A 17,318-nucleotide genomic window follows, 5' to 3' on the forward strand; every position below is an offset into this window, starting at 1 on the left:
AGCGATGCAGCTTGATCACCCAGGCCCAACTCTCTGCCATGCTGCTTCTAGACCCAGAGGACCTTCCTGCTTTCCAGGTACCTATGAGGTCTCCCAAACAAAGCAGCAGAAATCAGCTAAGCTGGGGCCTGGCATGGGATCCAGCTGTTCTGGAAGTCCAAGTGAGTGGAAGAACAGTGCTAGTTCCATGGACCGTCAATCTGATGCCCCTACCCCTGCCCCCTCCAGCAGAAACTTGGTGGCCTCTGCCTGCCCCATTGTACCAACCCCTCCCTTATCACCTCCAGTCTGTCCCCTCCTGCCTGTTCTCACACGCTAACCAGAGGAACATTTCTGAAATCCCCATCTGACCATGTCCTTCCCTGGCACCTCCATGGCTCTCCATCCGCCCTAAGTAAAGGCCAGCTTCTTAGCCCAGCCTTTAAGACCCTTCAAGCCCTGGCCCTGCTGACAGATGGCTCATCATGACAGAGGGGGGAGGATGCTGTCCTCCCAGCTCCCCAGGGGCCCAAGTAAGGCCCCCATGCTCTCATCACTCACTCTGTGCTCCTCTCCCCAGGAGGCCTCCCTGGGGACACAATGGAAAGAAATGACCTATTTTCTGGAAGTTCAAAATAAGACGAAACATCTGTCTGGATCGGAGTCAGGCTGATAAAGAACGGGCTGATCCCCCCCCCCGTCCGAGCCCCCGCTCCTGCGGCACACCCCCTCACCCGCACTTGGGGGTAGGGGGAGCAGGCCGAGCTACTTGGAACAGTTCATGGGAAAGCGCTCAGTGTGTGCCTCGTGGCTGCTGGGGGCCCAGGGGAGGGGGCCTGGGTCCCCACATGGGCTGGGAAGCGGCCCTGAGAAGGAGGTCAGGGAGGGAGGGAGGGAGGCCCACTGCACACGCCTGTCCACCCGCCTGCCGAGCAAACACGGCTTGCCTCCCCCGGCGCCTCGCTGGCCTCCCTGTTCATCCCCATGGCCACTCCCTGGCCCATATGGCCTGGCTCTGCCCAGACCCAGTGATCCCTGGACTAGAGTCCTCTGGATCCCAGCTAGGCCCCAGTGGCCCCTTTAAAAAGGAACAAGGACTTAGAAGGCCTTGAAAATCACAAGAAGAAGAAGAATAACTACCTATGATTTAGTTCTTATCACCCAAAGCCTGGGCTAAGGCCTGAATGTGAATGATCTCAGAACAATCCATGACATCAGTGTGGCTTCCGCATTTTACACACGAGGAAAGCAAGGCACAGAGAGGTCAAACCGTTTGCCCAACGATTTCACCAGTACTGGAGCTGGTGCTCGATCCTGGGCAGACTGACAGCACACAGGCTCAACACTCATGTGACAGCCTCTCTCAGGCAGGAGGCAAAGATGTCAAGCTTGTGCCTGGCACACAGTACGAGCTCAATATACAATTCACCAGGTTTATTCTTTCACCCTCTGTTTTCCAACCTCTCCTTCAGTCTCCTTCAGCCAGGTGAACCTGGCAGGATAAGGGGGGAGAAAGTTGCACCATCTTTCACAGAGCCCTATAATCTTAGGGCTGGGAGGGGCTGTAAGTACTCCCAATTCACATCTCCCCCACCCTCTCTGCAAACAAAGGGGTTGTCCAGCCTCCAACTGCACACCTCCCATGATAGGGATCTCACTACCTCACCCGCAGCCCATTCCATTCTTGGACAGCCCAGGATCCTCAGAGGTCAGACTATTTGAAAATTTTTATTCCATTGAGCACAATCTGTCTCATCGTATCCTCTACCCATTGGTCCTGCTTCCATTCACCAATGCCAATGCCCCCCACCCTGCAACAAGGACGTTTTTCTTCCCATTCATTTTTCTGATGCTCCACAATCTGAAAACAAACAAAAGCCCTTACTAATTCAGAGCTAGGCACTCTGCTAAATGAGATGACCTGGGGATTTTGTTTTATCCTCACAACAATCCTGTGAGGAGGATACAATCATTATTCCCATTTCACAGAGGGGGAAACTAAGTCTCAGAGAAGTATGGCAACTTGCCCAAGGTCACACAGCCAATAAGTAATAAGCCAATGATAAACTGGGATGCAAACTCAGGCCCGTCTGACTCCATACCTGTATTCTTAACTGCTCTGCTAGACTGCCTAGCTTCTGCCCAGAAACAGGTCTGATCACAGAGAAACACCCCCACATGGGTTCACCCTGATGGGGTCCACACTGAACCCAGGCTCTCAGGGATGAGGGATCCTCAGAGGTTACAGTCCTGTCCCTCCCTCACTGAGGGGCAGAGTGAGCAAGGCATCTACCCCAGCTCACCCAGGAATTTGGAAGTCAAGTAAGGGTAGAACTCAGAACCTTTCTGCGACGTCACTGCAGAGTCTGAGGGTCAGCGTCTAGGCTGAGGAGAGGAGTCCCTGCTGAGGACAGCCTGGGTCTGGCAGAGGCAGTGCCCAAGCAGGTCTCTGGTCTACCATGAGGCCCGTCCCAGATGCCTCTGAGAAAGGGCATCCCGGTAGTCAGGCTAGGTGCGTGGTCAGCTCTGCCACAGGCCTGCTGCGCTCAGGGTCCAGGCCTGCCCCTGCTGAAGCTCCAGCACCCCTTCCACTGTTCACAGAGGGCCTGGGGGCCTCTGTAGCTGCAGAGTTCCAGGCTTCCACCATCCCTCGGCTGCCCTCCCTGAAGCCCGCCCCCCGCAGCCAACCCCCAGAGTCTCATCTCCAGCCGGTGCCATGGCAACAGGGAGCGTCAGGCCCTGGCAGCCAGAGGAGCCCCTGAGAGGGGTCCCAGGCTGAGGCTGGGGAGGGGGGCGCAGCAGGCACAGACAAGCAAACCTTCTGTTCCCCTGGCTGCTGCCAGCCCGAGATCAGCCCTGGGCCGGGGTGGGGGCCACACATAGAATGGTTCTCAGAGCCAAGTGGGCAGGGGGCAGGCCTCGGCCGTTCAGACTGACCCACCAGCACGCGGCCTTCCCCCAGCAGCCCAGAGCCCGCACATCAGGCAGGGCAGCTAGCTAAGGAGAACCTGCCGCTAATTGCTGCCAATTACGGAGCATTGAGATTCCCCTCAGAGCCCTCCTGGGCAGCAGAGCCAGGGGAGAAAATGCCCACGTTTCACTCCCCTCTGGCTTTCCCAGCATCTTTTCTTTCACCCCTTCCTCCAGTCGCTCACCCCGAGTCTCCCACTTAACTGTTACTCAGCCTCCCTGTGCCTCGGGTTTCCCATCTGTAAGTCAGGGCTCGTCATCGAGTTGTCAAGGCCTTTGAATGAGTTAATACAAGGAAAATACTCAGAGCTGGGCCTGGCGCACAGCCCTCGGCCAAGTCAGTGGCCACGTGACTGTTCTTCATTCACTCACGGGAGAATAAGTCACTCACTCATTCACTCACTCGCTGGCCTTGAGACCCCGCTCGGCTAAGCTTGTCAGCAAAGGATGCGTGTGGGAAATGGGGTGATGGGAAAGCCAGGAAGGGTAGCTGCACTTGTTATTGGTATTGTCAGCAGGCTCAGCTTGGGTGGGGTGGGGTCTCCTCCTGGCGCACTCAAGGATTTAAAGGCCAACCCAGGACCAGAACCCAAGTCTAAAGACTCCCAGTCCACTGTCTGCCAACCAGCTCTTTCTTCTATCTTTGTCTTGACCTCTTAGTTTGATTTTTCACAAATGAGGAAACCCATCTAACAATTTGGGGGATGTCTTCAAGTTCCTCATATGGGATTAGGCTTCCAGTAGGTGCTCAGTAGATGCTTACCCAGCATGAGAGATCAAATGGCTGTGTAGAGTCAGCTCTTCTGGTCCTCAGCTGCCCCCTAAAAACTCAGCATTCCCTGGGCTGGGAAACTGGGATAGGCAGGCGATGGTGACCCTTCCCCTCCAGGGAGGTGATGGGACGGGCTGGCGAGGGGGCAGCACAGACATATGGGACCCTGATGCCAGCAGGCTGTGCCTGACGCCTCCCGGGGCAGTGAAAGCATGTGGAGGGGCTCAGCCAGGCCAGGGGCCGCAGTCCCAGCTAGAAGCCACTTAATCCAGGTCAAAGTCCCACTTCTACTACCTCATAAACATGTGACCTCTCTGAGTTTAACTTCCCTGAGTCCCAATTTTGTGGAAAACAGCAAAAGAGATATCCTTTTCCATTGCTGTGAGGGTTAGAGATGATGATGAAAGGCTCCTGACGTATAACAGGCGCTCAGTAAATGGTAATTATTATGATTATAGGACGATTTCAAGGGGGGGAGAGAGTGGCCTTGAGTTGGGTTCTCTGGTGGACGATGCCAGGGAAGGGTGTTCCACAGAAGCTCTGCATGAGCAGTTAGGGAAGGGGGAGATCGCGAGGCATCCGGGTGGTGGTGGCAGAGAGAGATCTGTTAGGCTAGAAACTGGGGCTCTTCAGCAAAGAGGCAGGGGATGGGCAGAGAAGAAGGGCAGAGGCCGCTCTGGGAAAAGTTTGGGGTGCTCAGTAAGGACTTGGGCTCTGCCCTGGAGGCACTGGGAAGCCAACTTGTCAGGGTATTGACGGTGAGAGTAGGGGGCTAGCTGCTGGCTGGGCAGTGACAATGGTGCAACTCCAAGCCCTTATGGGGATGGGGGGCCTCCACAAAGGAGAGTGACAGGAGTAGGTTGGCATTTTGTGGGAGGGCGTGGATTAGAATGGGGACAGTGGAGGCAGCGAGACCAGTCTCAGGGATGAAGCCATCTCAAATCCAGCCTGAACTCCCTGGCAGGACCAGCTATATAATTTGCGGGGCCAAGTGCAAAATATAAATGCAGGGACCCATGCAGCTCAATAATAAAAAAACGAACAACCCAATCCAAAAATGGGCAGAAGATCTAAATAGACATTTCTCCAAAGAAGATATACAGATGGCATACAGACACATGAAAGAATGCTCAACATCATTAATCATTAGAGAAATGCAAATCAAAACTACAATGAGATATCATCTCACACCGGTCAGAATGGCCATCATCAAAAAATCTAGAAACAATAAATGCTGGAGAGGGTGTGGAGGAAAGGGAACACTCTTGCACTGTTGGTGGGAATGTAAATTGATACAGCCACTATGGAGAACAGTATGGAGGTTCCTTAAAAAACTACAAATAGAACTACCATACAACCCAGCAATCCCACTACTAGGCATATACCCTGAGAAAACCATAGGTCAAAAAGAGTCATGTACCACAATGTTCATTGCAGCTCTATTTACAATAGCCAGGACATGGAAGCAACCTAAATGTCCATCGACAGATGAATGGATGAAGAAGATGTGGCACATATATACAATGGAATATTACTCAGCCATAAAAAGAAATGAAATGGAGGTATTTGTAATGAGGTGGATGGAGTTAGAGTCTGTCATACAGAGTGAAGTAAGTCAGAAAGAGAAAAACAAATACAGTATGCTAACACATATATACGGAATCTAAGGGAAAAAAAAAAAAAAAAAGGCCATGAAGAACCTAGTGGCAAGACGGGAATAAAGACACAGACCTACTAGAGAATGGACTTGAGGATATGGGGAGGGGGTGGGGTGAGATGTGACAGGGTAAGAGAGTGTCATGGACATATATACACTACCAAATGTAAAATAGATAACTAGTGGGAAGCAGCCGCATAGCACAGGGAGATCAGCTTGGTGCTTTGTGACCACCTAGAGGGGTGGGATGGGGAGGGTGGGAGGGAGGGAGATGCAAGAGGGAAGAGAAATGGGAACATATTGTATATGTATAACTGATTCACTTTGTTATAAAGCAGAAGCTAACACACTATTGTAAGGCAATTATACTTCAATAAAGATGTTTAAAAAAAAAAACTATTCAGCATTTCAAGGCGATGCTAGGCCCTTCTAAGCGTGGAGCCCGCTGTGACTGCACATGCTGAATGCTCATGAAGTCACCCCTGCTCCCTGGACTAAAGGGGAGGCCATCTGTCTGTCCATCCATCCATCCATCCATCCATGCAGGCATCCGCCAACCTGTTTATCCATCTCTCCGTACACTTATTTATCACTCTTTCATTATCCATTCAGCAGAAAGGCCCCAGCCTGGGGGCTGATAAGGACACAAATACAGTTAAGACAGGAGTAGCCCACGGTCCACTGAGTCACACCTGAGCCTTTACCTTTAGGGCTTCAGTGACAGGTTTGTAAATCTGAGCCCTGCCCTCTGGGGCTGACTCTGGAACTTCCCCCCCACCATCCATGACCACTTAGGCTCAGCCTCAGGAGTGGAGAAGCTAGAAGAGGGCATGTCACAGCCCTTATGATTCCACTTCCCAGGACAGAAGGTAACCAGGGCAGCAACAACATGTGAAATAGCCACACAAAGGCTGGCAGGAGCTCTCAGGGGCTAAGAACAGAGCTGGATGGAACCTCTGGGGTCACTGAGCTGTCCCCTTGCCCCCCACCCCATCACTTTATGTAAAAGGAAATTATGGCCAGAATGGAGAAGTGATGTAACCAAAGGCTCCATGGTCCACAAGAGGGGTTCCCATCCCTCGTCAGGATGGTGTTGCTCCTTTTCAGCCAAAACTCTGCCCTGTGGCCTCACCCCGGGGAGAGCTGGAGCCCAAGCCCTGGACCACAGAGGTGGATGGTGAAGATTCAGCACATGCGCTGGCACAGAGGAAAGTCCAGACCCGCAGGCCGGGTCCTGGGCTCAGTGCTATCACTGACAACCTGTAGGACCTGAGGCACATCCGTCCTCTTCTCTGGACCTCAGTTTCCCGTGCGTACAGTAAGGAAGTTGAACACAGTGATCCCCATGGTCCTTTTTACTTCTGACCTTCAGGAACTATCTGACCCCCCTGGCCTTGCTGCCCCTACCTCCCAAGCGACAACCCTTTCCATCACAGGGCAGAGAAGCTGGTACCTCTGGCAGATGAAAGGTTTTGGACACCTGAGACATTAAATAGCTCTGATCTGAAGTGAGGAGAAGAGAGGGTACTAATGCACTTAAAGCAATACACTTTGATTTTCAACCTCCTGCGCTAGGCTGGGCTGGGGCGTCCCAGAAAGCATCTGGGAAAGGCGGATCCTGGGGCCACGGCCTGGGGGGTTCAGGAAGCTCTTTTGCTTGAGGGTTCTGGGCCTGAAGTCTTGGGAGGGGCTTCTACACTGGAAACAATGGTGTGTGAATTCCACACTCCTCCCATTAGAGGTGGGTCTCTGCATCCATTCATTCCCTTGCCTCTGGAGCCCATCATTCATTCATCTACCATGGGCCAAAGCCTTGCTTCCTTTTGAAATCAGAGCCTATGAAGTTCGAAAATCAGCAAAGGGTCACAGCATCCACACACACCCCCTCACAGGCACTCCTCCTGACCCTCCTTCCTCAGTATCTCGGAAAATAGGGCTGTGGGCGCTGGGAAAACACGACCTCAGAGCTCCCCAAGAAACTGAGTGCATTAACAGGCCGCTCTGATTGTCAGAATGTTCCTCCTCCTTGTTATAGGGCACCGTTTTCCATTAGCGGTCATCGATCCTGACCACTTTCTGTAATGTGTAGAAAAAGGGTAAGAAAAAACCCTTTCACTGTGAAGTTAAATATGCATGATCCCTGAGTACACAACAGAGCTTGTGCAGCTGCCAATCTGGGCTGGCGTGGCTTGGAATCCTGGAATTGTTTTAGGTCTGGAAGGAGCTCAGAGATCATCTTGTTCAACCTCCTTGTTTTACTGATGGGAAAACTGAGACCCAGAGAGGGACTGACTCACCCACAGTCACACAGGATGGGTTCCTGGGTCTGATGACCACCTCTGGAGCTCTGAGGGGCACCACAGCCGAGACCCAGACCCCACTCAGCCTCTCGATCGTGGACTCTGGAGTCAAAAACACCCGGTTTAAATCCTGGCTCCATCACATCCTGGCTGTGGGACTTTGGGCAACTGACTTAACCTCTTAACCTCTCTGGGCATTTCTTCATCTGTAAAATGGAGAGCTTATATCCACTCCTCGAGGTGGTTTGCGATGATTAAATTAGATCAGCAAATATTTATTAAGCACTCACTGAATGCCAGGCCTGTTCCAAGCGCTAAGGAATACAGCAGTGGACTTGATGGTAATGGATGTAAAGCACAATGAAAGTGCTCAGAGAGGGCTGGTCCCAGTTCTGTCATCCTGCACATATGGCTTCCCAGCTGAGGCGTTACAAGCTCTGAAGCTGGGGAGACATGGTGGAGGGTTGCGGGAGCTGTGGAAAACAGGGCAGGAAGATCTCCCCCTTCCAAGGGTCCACTGCCTGCAGGGTTCTGAACCACGTGCAAGAAATGGGGTGAGGGGGTACATTTCAGGAATGTCTGGGGCCCCTCTCATTCCTTCCTCCCTCCTCACCACTCAGTAGCCTGTCCTGAGCAAAGCACCCAGAGTCCCCTCCAGAGTCCCCTCCTTCAACCTAGAAGGCAGCTGGTCTCAGAGCCAGACTGTGCCTGGAGGATAGAGTTGAGCCTTTAGCACACCCATGGTGCCCAGGTCCCTTCCCTTTTGTGGGCATAGCACTTCACGAGGTGCAGACTAATTTCACAGCCAGGTCGTCCTGTGCAGGAGGCGGGGACAGCAGCTGCTCTCTCTTAGCCTTTGGCATTAAGTCCAACCCCAGGAGATGCAGGAACTGTGCTAAGCACCTTATCTGTATTATTACTATGTGGACCCCACATCCCACCCTACTGCTCACAGAGGAGGGGCCTGATGCCCAGAGAGGCAGAGCTCTAGCCCAGGGTCACACAGTCAGCCAGAGCCAAGGGGGGCTCATCAGATGCCCAAACCTGGTGTTGTTTACCCACCGTGCCCACTGCCTTTCAGATGCGGAGGCAGCAAGAAAGAGGACGTGGGGGCCTGAGGTTGGCCACACAGTGGATTTGAGTCGAGCCAGGACCAGCGCTGGGTCTCCTGACTCTGAATCCATGGTGCTTTCCGCTGCCCCACATCTGTGGGCAATTAGAAGTCTCAGCTCTTCTTCCCACAGAGGAGGGAGGGCTGCCCGTTCACCACTGAAGGGAGGGGACTCACCAGATGGTCTCCTTCCTCACTCAGGACCAAGCCAGGGCCTGGGCGGACCCGGGAGCAGGTCAGGCCTGAAGCTAATCTTTCTGCTGGAGAAAGTGCTGGAGCCAGGAGCAGGCTCTGTGGGAGGATGGAGACTCTCCGCTCTGACCAGGGGCTCCCTGGGAGCAAGGGGGTTAAGTCTTTGGTTTCAGGCAGACCTCGGCCTAAATACCAACTCTACCAACTAACTGTGTGACCCTGGGAAAGTCACTTAGCTTCTCTGAGCCTTGTTTTCCTTGTCTTCAAAACAGGGGTAAGACAATAGCTAGGACATGGAAGCAACCTAAGTGTCCATCATCGGATGAATGGATAAAGAAGATGTGGCACAGATATACAATGGAATATTACTCAGCCATAAAAAGAAACGAAATTGAGTTATTTGTAGCGAGGCGGATGGACCTAGAGTCTGTCATACAGAGTGAAGTAAGTCAGAAAGAAAAAAACAAATACTGTATGCTAACACATGTATATGGAATCCAAAAAAAAAAAAAAAGTTCTGAAGAACCTAAGGGCAGAACAGGAATAAAGACGCAGATGTAGAGAATGGACTTGAGGACACGGGGAAGGGGAAGGGTAAGCTGGGACGAAGTGAGAGAGTGGCATGGACATATATACACTACCAAATGTAAAATAGATGGTTAGTGGGAAGCAACTGCATGGCACAGGGAGATCAGCTCGGTGCTTTGTGTCCGCCTAGAGGGGTGGGATAGGGAGGGTGGGAGGGAGACGCAAGACGGAGGGGATATGGGGATATATGTATATGTATAGCTGATTCACTTTGTTATACAGCAGAAACTAACACACCATTGTAAAGCAATTATACTCCAATAAAGATGTTAAATAAACCAAAACAAAACAGGGGTAAGAATAATACTGATTCCAAAAACCTGTTGTGGGGATTATAAGGCCTACGAGGTTCCAGGCTCTGTGCCCAGCACAGGGTAAGCACTCCATGATGGTGACCAACATGGTCTGCATGTCCCCAAGTGCTGTGGATTCAGGGCCCTGATGCTTGGAGGCAGGGGAGGACTGCCTGATTTCAGAAGATCTCGTTAGAGGCCTCTGTGCACTTTGGGATCGCAGAGGCAGGGGCACTCCCCCCCTTGACATATAGGAAAATGTCTGGGGAACACACATAAGGTTCTGGAAAGGCACCTGAAGGAAGACAAGAGTCCTGGGTTCTGGGCTCACCCTTGGGAACACAAGGTCTTCAGTCAGTCCCTCCTCCCCTTCACAACCACATTTTCTCAGCCCCACTGGCCTCCTGGGAACACTGGGGCCAGCACACAAGATGGGGAAGGCTGGGGCCCAAATAACCTCTGATGTGTAAACAGAACACGAACAGAAAGAGAGGGTCAAGCAACAAGGCTCCAGGATGACGGGCATGGTAAGCTCTTGGAAGACTAGAAGAACCCTGGAAGGCTGCCTGGAGGAGGTAGAATAGGGAGGGTCCTTGAAGGAAAAGGGAAAGTGGTAAGGAAGGGCATGCACACTGGCAGGATCATGAACATTCCTTCCGGGAATCCTGGGATCTGACCGGCAGGAACACAAAGCCCAAGTCTGGCGTGATGGGGCAGGGAGGTTACTATCTCCCTGAGCTCTGCCACCTACTAGCTGTGTGGTACAGTTTTGTGGCTGCTGTGAGCCTCAGTTTCCTCACTCGTAAATTGGGTATAAAATCAGTCCCTGCCTCTGGATTTGCTGGTGAGCGTTACATGAGATCATGCTTATAAAACACTCCACATGGTCCTGGCATGCAGTAAGTGTCAATCAGTGGCAGCTGCTATTAGGAGTTTGGGCTTTCTATAGGCACCTTCTACTAGGGAGACTCACAGAAGGAATCAGATTCATATTTTAAGATGGAGCGGAGAAGCGGGGAGACAGTGAGGAGGCCTGAGCAGCTGCCTGGGACCAGAGGAAAGGGCCCAGCAGCCAACACCCCTTCTTCACAGAGGGGCCCCCAGATCCCAAACCCCCAGCCCAGGCTGCATGACTGTGACTGTTAGGACGGGCCTGCCATGGCCCCCTCGCCTTCGCACTTTCCCAGCCGCTGGGGGTTTGGAAGGACATCTTAGGAATCTGGAAAATTTGCAAATCCATTTAAATCCTGAGAGGTTGCCTGGCGGCCGACTGGCCTAGAGCCAGACAGATTCTTAGGGACAAGGCTTGGGCCCAGGGACAAGAGGCAGTGGATCTGAGGTCCCCGTTCCCTGCTAGGTCCTCTTGCCATGTACCCTGCTGGCCATCTCTCAATTCCCCTCTCACACTCCTCCCAGCTCTCCCCGCCACCCCCCACCAGGCGGTGCTTTGCTTTGGAGGGCCCCCCCTACCCTGCTCGGCACCCAGAAACCTGTGGGATTTGTTTGATGAGGGCAGGGGGCACCCACCCCAGAAGCAGCCTGAGCAGGAGAGAGCTGGCTCCTCCAGCCCTGATGTCGCCGACAGCCTCCCGGCCTCCTCCCATCTGGTTTGGTTAAAAATATTTTCCATTTTTTGACCTACCCAAGAAGGCGCAGTCTGGGACAAGGGGACAGGACAAGGGGCTGGGGTTCCCTCCTCTTCCCAGCACTTACCTTGCTGCTGATGCCTTCTGAAGTGTGGGCAAGGTCCTGGGCGCTGGGCTGTCACCCCCTCCAGGAAGACCTCCTCACTGCCTACCCTCTCCTGTTATCAGAAAGACTTTGCTGGATCCGAAATTGGGCAGCGGCAGGGTAGGAGGGCAGTGAGGACCTTTGCAGGCTCCCAGAGCCTCAGGAGAATGGAGGGAGTGAGGGGCTACGGGGGTGAGGAGTGGCCTCACTCCCAAAGCATCCCTCTGGAGGAGCAGGGCTGCCAGGAGGAGCAGCCCTGGATCTGTCTGTCTGTATGGCTCGGCCCAGGCTGCTGCCTGGTGCCGCTGGTCAGAGGGGCCCGGCGCTCTCCTCCTAGTCCCTCCTTCTCTCCAGCTCCAGACTGGGCGGGCAGGGACTGTGGGCTGCTGGCAGCCCCAGGAGCTCACACCACCGTGGGCTTCCCTGCCCCCCCCCCACTTTGGGGGAAAGGCTGCAGGGCGGCCTCTGATTGGCTCAGCTGGGGGAAGGGGGGCTGGGGGCGGGGAGGGTGGACTCGTGCGTCTGTTTTCAATTTTAGTTCCCCCTCCCTCTTTCTTTTCCCCCAAGTTTCTTGTTTTTCTTCCTCTTTTCCCTCTGCTTGCTCCCTCCCGTAGCCTGCTCACTCAGGATGTGAGGAGATGTTTAGAAATTCCGCAGCCCACGCCAGCCAGCCGCTGAGTCACTTTTATTAAAGAGTGGCCTGGCCCCACTCACCTGATGCCTGTCTCGGGTGGCAGACTCCCCTTGCCGTGGCACCTGGGGCTGGGCCCCTTCTCTGTGCCTTAGCTTTCCCATCTGTAAAAGGAGCTCTGATAACCTATCCGGTTGATTCCATCGACATTCATTCCTTAAACAAGCTTGTTGAGCACCTACACTGTGCTGGGTGTTGGGATGCAGTAGTAAGTTACAGTCCCTGACCTCAGGGTACCTGGGCTAGTGGGAGAGACAGTGCCCAGGGAGGGCAGGGGGGCTGAGAGTGCATTTAGAGGGGCACTCGCAGAGGCTTAAGGGAATCAGAAAGGGCTTCTGAGAAAAGGTGACTTGGAAGAGAGAGAAAGCCCTTCTGAGGTTATCAGTCGCTTCTCATAAGAAGAAATCAAGGTCCAGGGGTGAATTAGCACAGAGAGAGAAAGAGACATGCCCAAGGTCATCCAGTAGACTTCAGATTTCCAGACATCTTCCTCCATCATCTCAAAACCCCTGGAGTACCAAGAAAGAATTATTTCCTCACTGTATAGACAAGGAACTGAAGCCCAGAGGAGTGAGATGAGCTTCGCAAGCTCACACAGCTATGGCAGAGCTAGAGCAGAATCAGGCCTCATGAGTCACATGGTGGAACAGATACAGGTGATCTGACCCCAGCAGAAGACCCACACTGCAGTGTCAACTGGCCCTCCTGTCCCACCTTCTTCTTGGGTTATCCCTTCCCCATCTCTCATTCATTTTCAAGTGCCTGTTGCGTTCCGTTTCCATCCTGTGCACTAAGGTCTGCCAAGGCTCCTCTAGGAGCCCCTCGGCTTCTCACCCCCTCACTTCTTCAACCGTCATTTCCTCGGATCAGAACATGTCTCTAATCACAGACTTCTGACCAAGGGCATCATTTTAAAAGGGCATAGAGTTAGGTTGTGTCACCCTGCCACCATTACTGTACACATGGGGAAACGGAGTCTCAGAGAGGGGAAGAAAGGTATCCCAGGTCACACAGGTAGAGCCTGACTCTGCCCAGAGCTCCTTCCATCCTGTCCTCTGTCTACACCCTTTTCCTCCTGGGCCTCACCCCAGGTTCCTGTTCATGGGGGGAAGGAGGTTGGGATTTCATGCCAACCATGGTAACCTATCTTGCACTCATTTCTTGGTCTTGTCCCAGTGGGGACTGCCCAGCAGAGCATCTGGCTGGACCACACAGAGGGAGAAGGGTTCTCAGACGAGCTCCAGGCAATGTGGCGGGGGCCGTGAGAGCCTCCCAAGAGAGGGGGCCTGGTCCAGCTTGGTGGCAATGGAGTCACAGGGGAATACGGGGGACTCCAGAGACCACAGGGTCAGGCCTTCCTGCCCAAAGATTCCATCAGTCTTTACAACTTTCCTCCAGGCATTTGCCTTGGCCATTCACCTCTAAAGCCTTGGCCCAACTTCTCGGACCAGGTCAGTGGGGGAGAACAAGGAGGCATTTCAACTCCCAGTACCCAAAATAGATAGTCTGGGAGTCAGGAGACCCAGCTGTGCACTTCTTGTGTGGCCTTGGATAGGTACCATGTCCTCTCTGAGCCTCAGTTTCCCCATCTGTTCATAACAGGGGTGGACTCACTGTGCTGGAGGGCCCTTGGGATGCTTTGTCTACAAGTGTCTTAGAGTTGGACTCTAGCTAGGGAGAGGAGGCTGGTGGACCCCAGGGCAAGGGGACAGCTGGGGGCCAGGGATGCAGCACAGAGGGGAGGGGCGGCCGCTGGTGGCTCCCCCGGGAAGCTGGCGGCTGCCGGTCTCCCGCCAGCCCAGGCATCCGGCTGGCCCGTCGGGAATCACTTAGCCCCTACCACCATTAACCCTTGGCAGGCACCAGGACTGTTATGCCTCCTCATAGCTGAGATGGGGCTGGGTGCAGCCCCACATGGAACAGAACATGGAACAGATGGATGCAGAACCACATGGAACACCACAGGGCACTCACTGAGGGCTGGACAGTTGAGGAAGAAGGGTCATGATTGACAGGGCAGGCTCTGGAGCCAGAGACAGAGCTGGGTTCAAATCCCAGCTTCTGCAGTTCCAAGCTACATGATATTGGGCAAGTCACTTAAACTTCTCAGCCTCAGTTTCCTCCTCTGAAAAATGAAGATAATTCCAGGAATGACTTGAAAGACTGTTGTGATTTGTAATGCGCACCTCAAGGCCTAAGTACAGTGTCTGAAGTGTTCTTGAAATAGTGCGTTTCCCTCATTCCAGCTGCAGCCCACCACTGTGTACCCCTAGGCTGAGCTCTCCGCTTTCTGGGCCTCAGTTTCCCCTGTGTACTCTGAAGGAGTGTGCAGTGGGCAGTGCAGTGCCGTCACGCTGGGGTGGTCAGCGTGGCCCCCAGCCCCACTGGGGACAGGATAAGCCACGAGCAGTCTCCCACCTGCCCAGATGCTGGGAGCCTGGTCCAGCCTCCGACAATCCTGTCTTGGGAGAGGCTAGGCTGAGAGTGGGTGGGCGGAGTGTGGAGCGTGGGGAGCCCTGCCTGAGGTGAAGTGCGATGGGGTACAGAGGGAGAGAGGAGCCGCAGGCCTTGGGGTTCAGCACGTCCCCTTCCCACTGCACAGTGTCATGCTCGGGGATTAAGAACCTGGGCTCTGATATGGGTAGTTCCCAACGCTGCCACTTCCTAGCTGTGTGACCCTAGACGAATTACATGATCTGAGCTCAAAGAGCCTCAGTGTTTTGAGCTGTAAAATGGGGTTGTTGAGAGGCCTGAATAACACCTGCACCGAAGGTGTTTTGTTCAAGGACTAGGGCAGAGTGAGAAAGCTCCACAGAAGGTACCTGATTCTCAGGTGTCGCTGGGAGCTGCTGTCACAGAAGTCCACCATCAAGGCTGGAGGGAAGCTGGTCCAACCGCTGCTTGTATAGCCAGGATGCCTGAGGCCCAGTGATGGAAAGTGACTGTGATATGAGACCAGGACGGACACCCAGGTTCTGGTCTAGACTCTCAGGCCCATGTTCTTCTCTGAAGGAGGGAACTGGGCTGAACTGAACCCCCTCCTCAGCCCCCCAACCCACGCTGCTTAGAGCCGGAAGCCAGAGCTCTCCGTGGGGCGGGGGAGGGGGCCCGGAAAGGGCGCCTGAGTGGGAGAATTCCCAGTAGGCCAGCTCAGTGCTCACTCAGGCAGCACCAGCGGCCACCACATCTGGCTCTCCCACGCTCCCGGCGCTGCCCCCCCTCCCAAGCTCCCCCGGCCTGGGCCGAGGATGCAGCACACATGTCCCAGGCATTGGCACAGTCATCTTGGATGTCAGGGCCTGAAGAGTCCTAAGAGCGACAGGCATGGAAACTGAGGCCCAGAGAGCAGAGGGGACTCGCCTGAGGTTAGCAGAGACAGAAGGGGCCTGGAATGCAGGACTCCTGACCCCCAGCACCGTGTCTTTCCTCCCTGCACACCCTGAGCAGGTAGGTCCCTGTACCTACAGGTGGGGGAGTGAAAAGAGGCACACAGTGGAAACTGCCCCTTCCCCTCCTGGACACTCAGCATAGCGGCTGGCTGGTGGGGCAGAGGGACCAATGGCGGCTTCAGGCCACACTCCCAACCTAGATTCCTAGAACTGCTTATGCTGGCCCAGGCTGTCACCACCAAGGCCTAACAAGGGCTTCAAGACCCTGCCCGCCTCAGCCTCTCCCCAGCCTCCAGCTGGCCTTGGTCTCAGTGCCCCAGGGAACAAGAGTGTGTCCTTCTGGTACACAGATGGCTCAAGGACCATCAGAACAGCAGGGCCCTCAGAGGCCACATATCTCCCCCTCACTGGATAAACTGGGTCCCAGAGAAGGCCAGAACCCTCTTGAGGGCACACAGCGGGTCTGGAATGGGGCCTCGGACTCCCAGGCCCTTCTGTTTCTCCCACCGTTTATCCATGCAATTCAAGTTAACTGAACACCTGCTATGTGCCCTGCCCTCATAGAGCTCATAGGCAAACACCAAGGAAACCACAAATTAATAATATAAAAATTGTGACAAATGTGATGAAAGAGTCAGAATAACAGGCTGGGTAGGTGGGGTTCTTGTTTAGGTAGATTAAGACTTCTCTGGGGAAGACATAGTTCAACTGAGATCTGAGGTTAAGAGGCCACCTACAATGCAGGGGTAGGAACAGTGTTCTGGACAGAAGGAACAGCATGTGCAAAAGCTTGGAGGCCAGAAAGAGCCTGGTGTGTCTGAACAGGAAGAAAAGAATGGTTGAGGCACAGAGAGGAGACATGGTGGGGAATAGGCTGGAGAGGTAGTAAGGGGCCTTGTGGGCCTGACAGGAGTCTGGCTTTTGTCCTGAGGGTCAGGAGGGGCCAGTGTAGGATTTTAAACAGGGCACCGATGAGATCATGGTGGTACGCTGTGGAGGATTGGCTAACAGGGGCAAGAGGCGAGGCAAGGCAGGGGGCTAGTAGGGAGGCTATGGTAGTCGACTGTGGGCTGACTGCCCCCACCCTGACTCTATCCATCCCAGAGGCTGCAGGAATGCATTCAACTGGGAGTTGGGACTTCTGGGCCCCAGTCCATGCTTGACCACTGACTCACAGTGTGACCTTCCTTTCCTGGCCTCTGTATCTCCTCTGGACAATGGGTCAGACACAGTGCTCCTTCAGATGTGCACATTCTGCCCCTGGGTCTCTGGCTCTAGTGTCCTTTCCGCTCCCTAAGTGGCTGTGTACTGAGGGACTGCCCCTCCCAGGCCACGCCTCTGTTTCTCCACTGGGAGGGGGAGGGGAATCAGCACATCTTGTGTCAAGATTGAGACTAGGCAGCCAGTGAGCCTTCCAGTAGTACCTCAAAGGGCCAGCAGGTGGCGCCCCAGCCTCTGAAGGGGGCAGGAGGAGGCGAGGACCGTGATGGGAGGGGAGAGAGGAGGGGGGAGGGGGCTCCGGAGGGGGCTCCCAGCAACTCCAGCACTCACCCATGAGCCTCACACCTGCCCCCTGAAAGTGGGCAGAGATCACCATCCTCACTTCCACCTCAGGAACAGCTCAGAGAGGGAGAGTTCCTTGTCC

At 54.1% G+C, this 17,318-nt stretch overlaps 1 protein-coding gene across 3 annotated transcripts in view; it reads right to left on the reverse strand.

Annotated features, from left to right (window-relative positions):
* PDGFRB (platelet derived growth factor receptor beta) overlaps nucleotides 1-12,186 on the reverse strand; it is a 40,049-nt gene extending 27,863 nt beyond the window's left edge. For 2 of the 3 annotated variants that reach the window (XM_028168137.2, XM_007188655.2), the window contains exon 1: nucleotides 11,576-12,185. The gene's annotated coding sequence lies outside the window, so the exon portion shown is untranslated. Of the gene's footprint in view, nucleotides 1-11,575 lie in introns of all 3 variants that reach the window. The other variant, XM_057540692.1, reaches the window with a different exon arrangement.
* Between the last annotated feature and the right edge of the window lie 5,132 nt (nucleotides 12,187-17,318).

This window comes from Balaenoptera acutorostrata, chromosome 2 (assembly GCF_949987535.1).
Source record: "Balaenoptera acutorostrata chromosome 2, mBalAcu1.1, whole genome shotgun sequence".
In the NCBI taxonomy this organism is placed as follows: Eukaryota; Metazoa; Chordata; class Mammalia; order Artiodactyla; family Balaenopteridae; genus Balaenoptera; species Balaenoptera acutorostrata.